Source organism: Zingiber officinale, chromosome 1B (assembly GCF_018446385.1).
Source record: "Zingiber officinale cultivar Zhangliang chromosome 1B, Zo_v1.1, whole genome shotgun sequence".
In the NCBI taxonomy this organism is placed as follows: Eukaryota; Viridiplantae; Streptophyta; class Magnoliopsida; order Zingiberales; family Zingiberaceae; genus Zingiber; species Zingiber officinale.
In genome coordinates, this window is record NC_055986.1 from 137,171,311 (window position 1) to 137,180,822 (window position 9,512).

General features: G+C 42.7%; 2 long non-coding RNA genes across 2 annotated transcripts; both read right to left on the reverse strand.

Annotated features, from left to right (window-relative positions):
* Nucleotides 1-1,614: 1,614 nt before the first annotated feature.
* LOC122002119 lies at nt 1,615-2,367 on the reverse strand. Its single transcript, XR_006117593.1, has 3 exons — nt 2,312-2,367; nt 2,139-2,232; nt 1,615-1,671 (listed from the first exon to the last, which is right to left on the reverse strand). It is a non-coding gene; the product is annotated as an uncharacterized LOC122002119 (long non-coding RNA).
* Nucleotides 2,368-6,853: 4,486 nt separating this feature from the next.
* Nucleotides 6,854-7,606, reverse strand: LOC122002174. Its single transcript, XR_006117607.1, has 3 exons — nt 7,551-7,606; nt 7,378-7,471; nt 6,854-6,910 (listed from the first exon to the last, which is right to left on the reverse strand). It is a non-coding gene; the product is annotated as an uncharacterized LOC122002174 (long non-coding RNA).
* Nucleotides 7,607-9,512: the final 1,906 nt, after the last annotated feature.

Sequence of the window (9,512 nt, forward strand, 5' to 3'; positions counted from 1 at the left end):
CAAATAGATCAACAGACAAGATCAAGATATAAAAATCAAGCTCAGGAAGTGTCACGCCCCCAGAGGAGTCCTTACCGAAAAATTTCGGCAGCATCTCCCCTGTACGGGTGACAATCTGAAGCATACATACATACAATATACATCAGCCACATACGGCTGGAATATATCTACACAACCACGCAGTTATATAAGTAGCCACTCGGCTGGAACAGAAATAAACACAACCACACAATTATATAAATATATTAATCAGCCCACACGGCTGTACCAAAATCAACACAGCGGAAAATCACAAACAACGATCACAAAATACAAAGCGACTAACTGCGAGCCGGCTCGGCTTGACACAATAATATCAAACCAAATACAAAAGAACACAAATACATAAACAAGTACAAAACCCAAAATACAAATAGCGTAAGAAGTACCAAAATCGTAAGGTCGTCCTCGAATGTGACGTGGAACTGGCGGACAGGATCTCCAGGCGACTCCATAAATCCTTTACCTGCTACCTGGTGAAATTACCAATATACGGGGTGGTGAGTATAAAGATTCAGCGGGTAATAGACAGATAGTGCATGAGTATAGTAAAGAACTAGAGATGCAAGGGTATACAGTCTCGAATGGAAATAGCAGATACTACAGTGATATCATAATAAGTGTTCATACCTGAAATCATATCCTAGGCTAGTAGTAAAAGGTAAAGTGTAGCAAAGTCCTGCTACAGTACTGCTCATAACTACATGGTATCATGTGAGGTAGGTATAAATCTCAGCCTATGTAAGCATAACAGCATAAATAAACAACAACAGCATAAGCTAGTAACAGCAGCATAGATAAGCAACAACAGCATAAGTAAACAACCAGCAGATATAATAACAACAGCGTATGTACGGATGGTCACCCCGCCCACCTCTCTGCACCATGACCCCTGTATGGTCGAGAGGTCGGATCGATGACAACTGTACCACCCAAAGGCCGTCACTACTCTCGAGTGACCGGATGGACAGGTGCATAGTAGCTGAATAGCTACGTCTACGACGGGGGTCCCTGCTGCCCGCGACTCCAGCTATCACTACCCATGAGTGTGCGAGTGGGGGCACGACAGGACATGCGGCACGCTCCAACTACCACTACCCATGAGTGGCTAAGCGTGCAGCCCTGGCCAACAATCGCCTCAACCACAAGGGAGACAGGATCGTCGGCAATGCATGCGATGACATGATGCGAATAATGCAACAGTCATCATATATATATAAACAGAAACAGGTATGCTACATGAAGCCAGCATGCTCAGCAAGGTGTGTAAATAAACAACAATCAAAGCAGGAAAACATGGTATCAGGTGTCCATATATCCAATACCTAATATCTAATGTCTGGTATCTGGTATCTGGTATCTGGTATCTGATACCTAGTAATATAGTATCTGCTAAATATCATCGATAGCAACGAGAGACTGTATAGATACAGAAACAAGTAGCTCAAAGATTGAGTGGAAGTATCAAACGCAGGAAAAATAAGAGTGGAGTCAAGATAGATACAGCAACTATCCGAACATAAAGCTCATGCACTAAGATCATAATACTAAAGAGATAAAGCAAGAAATACCCGCCTTTATCTGTCAATCGTGTCTCGAAATCCGACATCGAGATGCTCCCGAAACAAAGTCCTGCGATCACATAGTCTATTTAGCTAATTACATAGGAAGTAAATAATCAAACAGAATCCCTATTCTAATTAGGGTAACGCTAATCAAACATGATTCTTGAGTAATCCCCCAATCAACCTTAATTATACTACAACCTAATTAAATTAGGTTTACACATAAATCACCAATTAACCCAATCATTTAATCCTTGAGTTTCTCAACTTAACACGCATCCATTAATTCATTTACAATCCAATCCTGGCATCAATCATCAATACACAACCAATTCTACAATATGCTAATAATAATCATGCATCCACCTATATAAATCATTCACCAAATATCCATTATGAATCCAACATACATAGTTTATCCACGAGATCAATTGCTAACTAGAAATCTGACAACTAATATAACTCATGAATAAATTCCTAAATTCCAATTTCTAACACAGGATCAACCCATTTCATTACCTAAAGATAACATACCTTAGCTTCCTCCAACAATTTCAGATCTGACCCAAGATCAATCTCCACTAATACAATCCCTGATCATATTACACACAGAAACATCTCCAGCAACCTAAACAGAACAACACTTTGATTCTGTTATAAACCCCAAATCAATCAATACATATTTGATTCTATTCATTAAGCCTTACCTCAGAATCTCACTAAAGGAAGATCACCGTGGTTAGTGCTCTCACCAACAATGTCTGCAAAGGAATACACCATATAGAGCCTACATAGGAGTTAATGCAATTCATCTTCCAAAACTCACCTCAACAGATCCCTAATTCTTCAACCGAGACCTCCACAGCTTCAAGAAGTGGAATTGGCAGTGACCGGCAACAGGGAAGGTCCACAAAATACTGATCCGATGCCTCCTCTAATCCAAACAGGAAGATCGTCACCAACGGAAACCAATCAGATCATTATCTATGAATCTACAAGATTCCAGACGAAACTTACCTAGACTGATCACGCCTGGTGGTGGCACCCGATTGAGACCCTAGCCCGCGACGAAACAGTGAAGTCATGGTGGTGTGACCAACGATCAAACAAGACCGCGAAAGAAAACGAATCAGGTGGGGAAAAGAGTAGCCGCCGGCAACCAATTTGAGCTAGGGCATCGGGCGGCGGCGCTGGGGTGCTCGCGTGTGGTGAGGTCGCGGCTGTGACTCGAGAGAGAAGGGAAGACCGGTAGCTGTGGCTCGCTCACATGAGGAGGAGGCCGGCGGCGTCCGGAAAACTTGAGAGGAGGGGAGGAAATTGTCGGCTGGGGGTTATGGATCGCGAGAGAGGAGAGGCGCCGGCTTATCTAGGGCACGGCATTGAGATCGGAAGAGAGGAAAGGAGATGGCAGCACCAATAGAGATCAGGAGAGGACCATGATAGCCCAATGTTGACCGGAGTGAGGCACCGCTTGATGAGGCTTCAGCCGGCGTCGTCGGGCAGTGGACGACGATGAAGAGGAAGAGGAGAGGTCGGCGCGTTTTGGGAAAGAAAGGATCGGCGGAGAAAATAGAAAACCTTGGTTTATAAACTTAGGGTTTAATCAATGTAACCCTAGGTTAACTCCTCAATCAACTCCCACTTAATTGGGACCCTAAAGAGACTTTCCCTGTAGCCTAATAATTGGTCCCCTTAAAGTATGTCATACGGGCTCCGAAAAATTCCCAGAAAATTCTTAAAAATTCCTGAAAAATCCAATAAGATTATTTATCCAATAACCTTATTATTTAAATATTATTTGGGTGCTGTATTTTATATTCTCCTCCACTAATAAAAAAATTTGGTCCCAAATTTACTGCTCAACTCAGGAATCCACATATAACTGTAACAACATACTCATATACAATTCCATCCAAGTATTCTTAACAAACCTCTAACTGCAAGGGATGACTCTGTGGGTTATGAGCTCACTCTGCTTCCGCTACGCCCACACTTCTATCTAGTCAACTGTGGGTAAACCAACTGCCTCCAAAATCCATAACCCATACTATCAGCAACCCTCTACCGTCCGTATAAAGTGCTCCGACTGCCCATCTGTCAGAGGGTGAAAACCTCCACTTCAACAAAGCTCCACACTCACAATGCTACAAACTCTGCGAGATTCGTGAGGTGAATCATGAGTCTCAATCCAATATAACACTCAGAGATATACCATGAGTTCCGATAATCTCTCAAAAATAAAACACTGCTACTCGATCCAAAGAATCCGTTCTACAGATCGATATAAAGGAAAACAAATCTAGTCAACCAATCAATGATTTTCCAACACATCCTATCCTCTTTGTGTCTTGGTAATCCCACAATAAAATCCATTATAACATGCGCTCAACTCTATTCCAGTATCCGAATCTACTGAAATAATCTTACTAACCTCCGATGTTCAGCCTCCACTTGCTGACATACTAGACATCAAGCTACAAAATCCGCGATATCTTTTTCATGTCATTCAACCAATAGAAACGCTCTAAGTCCCTATACATCGGGTGTCACCCGGATGTATCACAAATCCATATCGAGGTGTTTTCCTACAGGAACTCCTCCTGAATAAGAAGTGACTCAGGATCACACTTAACCTCCCACAGATATAAAGTATCTCGGAAGTGTTAAGCAACTAGCTCCACACTTTTCCACGTCAGTGGGAGTCATTTATCCAAATGTACCATCAAGGTCATCCTATCAGGTACATACAGTCTATGGTTAAAGTCTCCATAGAATAGGATACATCGATCCTCTACAGACTAGTCAAGCCAGCAATGGTATGCAGCTAACTTAGTCAATTCTCCGTCTGTACAAGTCCTGAACTCAAATGTAACTTTTTGGTTATCTAACCAGCACACATAACCCGAGGATCAGAATCTCTATAAAATAGAGTGAGTCGGTCTCCAACTGACTGAACTACTGACCGAACTAAGAACATAAGAAAGGGATCAGTCCTCTACTGACCAAGTCAACAACGGTAAATCGAACCTCTATAGGCTTAAGCAACTAGGATATGTCGATCCTCTACAAATCAAACCAACAGAGTAAATCAACCCTACTAAGCAAGTCGACAAGGGTACATCGGTCCTCTACTAATTGAACCAACTAGGATCCGCTACTAAGCGCAACAAGAGTAAATTGATCCTCTACGAACCAAACCAACTAGGATAAATCAATCATCTACTACCCAAGTCAATAAGGGTAAATCGGTTCTCTACGAACCAAGGCATTACGAGTAAATTGGTTCTTCATGAACCGAAGCAATATAATATTTAGCAGATACTAACCACTACTAAACTAGTGATAACAGAAATTAATAACACTAGTGGTATGGTAAAAGAAGTCCTATGAGACTGTATTCCTTGATCTCTAGTAGGGTCAACCAGGATCAGTGATTGACCCAACACATTTGATGTATGCTACCAACAACTGGACAGGTACTAACAAAAGCATACTAATACATAACATAACTAACATAACAACTATGCATGCACTAACAGAAATGTAAGATAACGATATGCAAACATACCTCCTATAGCTTGGAGAATCCTGTCGCTGCCTGGTCCCAAATCCCGAAAAGTCACATCGAGAAACCAAATCACGAAAAAAACCAAACGAAAATAGGTCTCATAAACCTGAAGCTCTGATACCAATAAATTATCAGGCCCCCAGAGGAGTCCTTACCGAAAAATTTCGGCAGCATCTCCCCTGTACGGGTGACAATCTGAAGCATACATACATACAATATACATCAGCCACATACGGCTGGAATATATCTACACAAGCACGTAGTTATATAAGCAGCCCACTCGGCTGGAACAGAAATAAACACAACCACGCAGTTATATAAATATATTAATCAGCCCACACGGCTGTACCAAAATCAACACAGCGAAAAATCACAAACAACGATCACAAACTACAAAGCGACTAACTGCGAGACGGCTTGGCTTGACACAATAATATCAAACCAAATACAAAAGAACACAAATACATAAACAAGTACAAAACCCAAAATACAAATAGCGTAAGAAGTACCAAAATCGTAAGGTCGTCCTCGAATGTGACGTGGAACTGGCGGACAGGATCTCCAGGCGACTCCATAAATCCTTTACCTGCTACCAGGTGAAATTACCAATATACGGGGTGGTGAGTATAAAGACTCAGCGGGTAATAGACAGATAGTGCATGAGTATAGTAAAGAACTAGAGATGCAAGGGTATACAGTCTCGAATGGAAATAGCAGATACTACAGTGATATCATAATAAGTGTCCATACCTGAAATCATATCCTAGGCTAGTAGTAAAAGGTAAAGTGTATCAAAGTCCTGCTACAGTACTGCTCATAACTACATGGTATCATGTGAGGTAGGTATAAATCTCAGCCTATGTAAGCATAACAGCATAAATAAACAACAACAACATAAGCTAGTAACAACAGCATAGATAAGCAACAACATCATAAGTAAACAACCAGCAGATATAATAACAACAGCGTATGTACGGATGGTCACCCCGCCCACCTCTCTGCACCATGACCCCTGTATGGTCGAGAGGCCGGATCGATGACAACTGTACCACCCAAAGGCCGCCACTACTCTCGAGTGACCGGATGGACAGGTGCATAGTAGCTGAATAGCTACGTCTACGACGGGGGTCCCTGCTGCCCGCGACTCTAGCTATCACTACCCATGAGTGTGCGAGTGGGGGCACGACAGGACATGCGGCACGCTCCAGCTACCACTACCCATGAGTGGCCGAGCGTGTAGCCCTGGCCAACAACCGCCTCAACCACAAGGGAGACAGGATCGTCGGCAATGCATGCGATGACATGATGCGAATAATGCAACAGTCATCATATATATATAAACAGAAACAGGTATGCTACATGAAGCCAGCATGCTCAGCAAGGTGTGTAAATAAACAACAATCAAAGCAGGAAAACATGGTATCAGGTGTCCATATATCCAATACCTAATATCTAATGTCTGGTATCTGGTATCTGATACCTAGTAATATAGTATCTGCTAAATATCATCGATAGCAACGAGAGACTGTATAGATACAGAAACGAGTAGTTCAAAGATTGAGTGGAAGTATCAAACGCAGGAAAAATAAGAGTGGAGTCAAGATAGATACAGCAACTATCCGAACATAAAGCTCATGCACTAAGATCATAATACTAAAGAGATAAAGCAAGAAATACCCGCCTTTATCTGTCAATCGTGTCTCGAAATCCGACATCGAGATGCTCCCGAAACAAAGTCCTGCGATCACATAGTCTATTTAGCTAATTACATAGGAAGTAAATAATCAAACAGAATCCCTATTCTAATTAGGGTAACGCTAATCAAACATGATTCTTGAGTAATCCCCCAATCAACCTTAATTATACTACAACCTAATTAAATTAGGTTTACACATAAATCACCAATTAACCCAATCATTTAATCCTTGAGTTTCTCAACTTAACACGCATCCATTAATTCATTTACAATCCAATCCTGGCATCAATCATCAATACACAACCAATTCTACAATATGCTAATAATAATCATGCATCCACCTATATAAATCATTCACCAAATATCCATTATGAATCCAACATACATAGTTTATCCACGAGATCAATTGCTAACTAGAAATCTGACAACTAATATAACTCATGAATAAATTCCTAAATTCCAATTTCTAACACAGGATCAACCCATTTCATTACCTAAAGATAACATACCTTAGCTTCCTCCAACAATTTCAGATCTGACCCAAGATCAATCTCCACTAATACAATCCCTGATCATATTACACACAGAAACATCTCCAGCAACCTAAACAGAACAACACTTTGATTCTGTTATAAACCCCAAATCAATCAATACATATTTGATTCTATTCATTAAGCCTTACCTCAGAATCTCACTAAAGGAAGATCACCGTGGTTAGTGCTCTCACCAACAATGTCTGCAAAGGAATACACCATATAGAGACTACATAGGAGTTAATGCAATTCATCTTCCAAAACTCACCTCAACAGATCCCTAATTCTTCAACCGAGACCTCCACAGCTTTAAGAAGTGGAATTGGCAATGACCGGCAACAGGGAAGGTCCACAAAATACTGATCCGATGCCTCCTCTAATCCAAACAGGAAGATCGTCACCAACGGAAACCAATCAGATCATTATCTATGAATCTACAAGATTCCAGACGAAACTTACCTAGACTGATCACGCCTGGTGGTGGCACCCGATCGAGACCCCAGCCCGCGACGAAACAGTGAAGTCATGGTGGTGTGACCAACGATCAAACAAGACCGCGAAAGAAAACGAATCAGGTGGGGAAAAGAGTAGCCGCCGGCAACCAATTTGAGCTAGGGCATCGGGCGGCGGCGCTGGGGTGCTCGCGTGTGGTGAGGTCGCGGCTATGACTCGAGAGAGAAGGGAAGACCGGTAGCTGTGGCTCGCTCACATGAGGAGGAGGCCGGCGGCGTCCGGAAAACTCGAGAGGAGGGGAGGAAATTGTCGGCTGGGGGCGATGGATCGCGAGAGAGGAGAGGCGCCGGCTTATCTAGGGCACGACGTTGAGATCGGAAGAGAGGAAAGGAGATAGCAGCACCAACAGAGATCAGGAGAGGACCATGATAGCCCAATGTTGACCGGAGCGAGGCACCGCTTGATGAGGCTTCAGCCGGCGTCGTCGGGCGGTGGACGACGATGAAGAGGAAGAGGAGAGGTCGGCGTGTTTTGGGAAAGAAAGGATCGGCGGAGAAAATAGAAAACCTTGGTTTATAAACTTAGGGTTTAATCAATGTAACCCTAGGTTAACTCCTCAATCAACTCCCACTTAATTGGGACCCTAAAGAGACTTTCCCTGTAGCCTAATAATTGGTCCCCTTAAAGTATGTCATACGGGCTCCGAAAAATTCCCAGAAAATCCTAAAAATTCCTGAAAAATCCAATAAGATTATTTATCCAATAAGCTTATTATTTAAATATTATTTGGGTGCTGTATTTTACAGGAAGTAAGAAAAAATAGAGTCAAGATAAATATAGCAACTATCTAATCATAGATCATGCACTAGGTTAATATACTAAAAGAACAATGTAGGAAGTACCCACCTCAAATGTAAGTTGCACTGAATATCTTCAAGTCAAAGAGTTTGCTTCAAATCAAATCAAAACTCTGCAACATAGAACACAAATCATACCAATCTGGCATAATTCGAATAACTAACCCTATTCCTAAATATGGTTAGATAACCCTGATTGGATTACCCTAATCATTCCATATACTCACCAAATCTGTGGCTAATGGTGGCTCATGACTGGAGGGGTTTACATCCAAAATATGGTTGTCGGAGCTGTGGATTGTCGGCAAACAGTGATGGTTGGAGCCCAAATATGCGTCAACAGATTCAACTTTAGTGGAGATCAACTCCCAGCATCTAAGCGGTAGGTGGTAGGTATTGCCATCGAGGCTGAAGGCAACGATGATGAGCAAAAGGGTTCGGCGATCTGCTCGGGGGTAGAATGGATGGTGTAGAATGTGCTCCGGTGGTGGCACATGGTTGGGGCCACGACTGGCAGTGGCACAAGTCGATCGACTGTGGAGGTAACAACGCTAGGGCACGACTCAGAGCAAGGGAAAATGGTGACGTTGCTAGGATGCCCTCGGCTCCGTGAATGGAAGATGACGCACCAGTGTGAGCAGACGATAGTGCGGTCAGAAAAGAGGGCGGCACTGCGGCGATGCATCGGAGCTAGGGCACAAGAAGAGTAAATGTCGCGATGGAAGGGCTCTACAGCTCTCGCAACTGCTAACAACATCACCTCCCGCTACAGCAGCGACTGCTGCATTGCCGGCTAGTCCC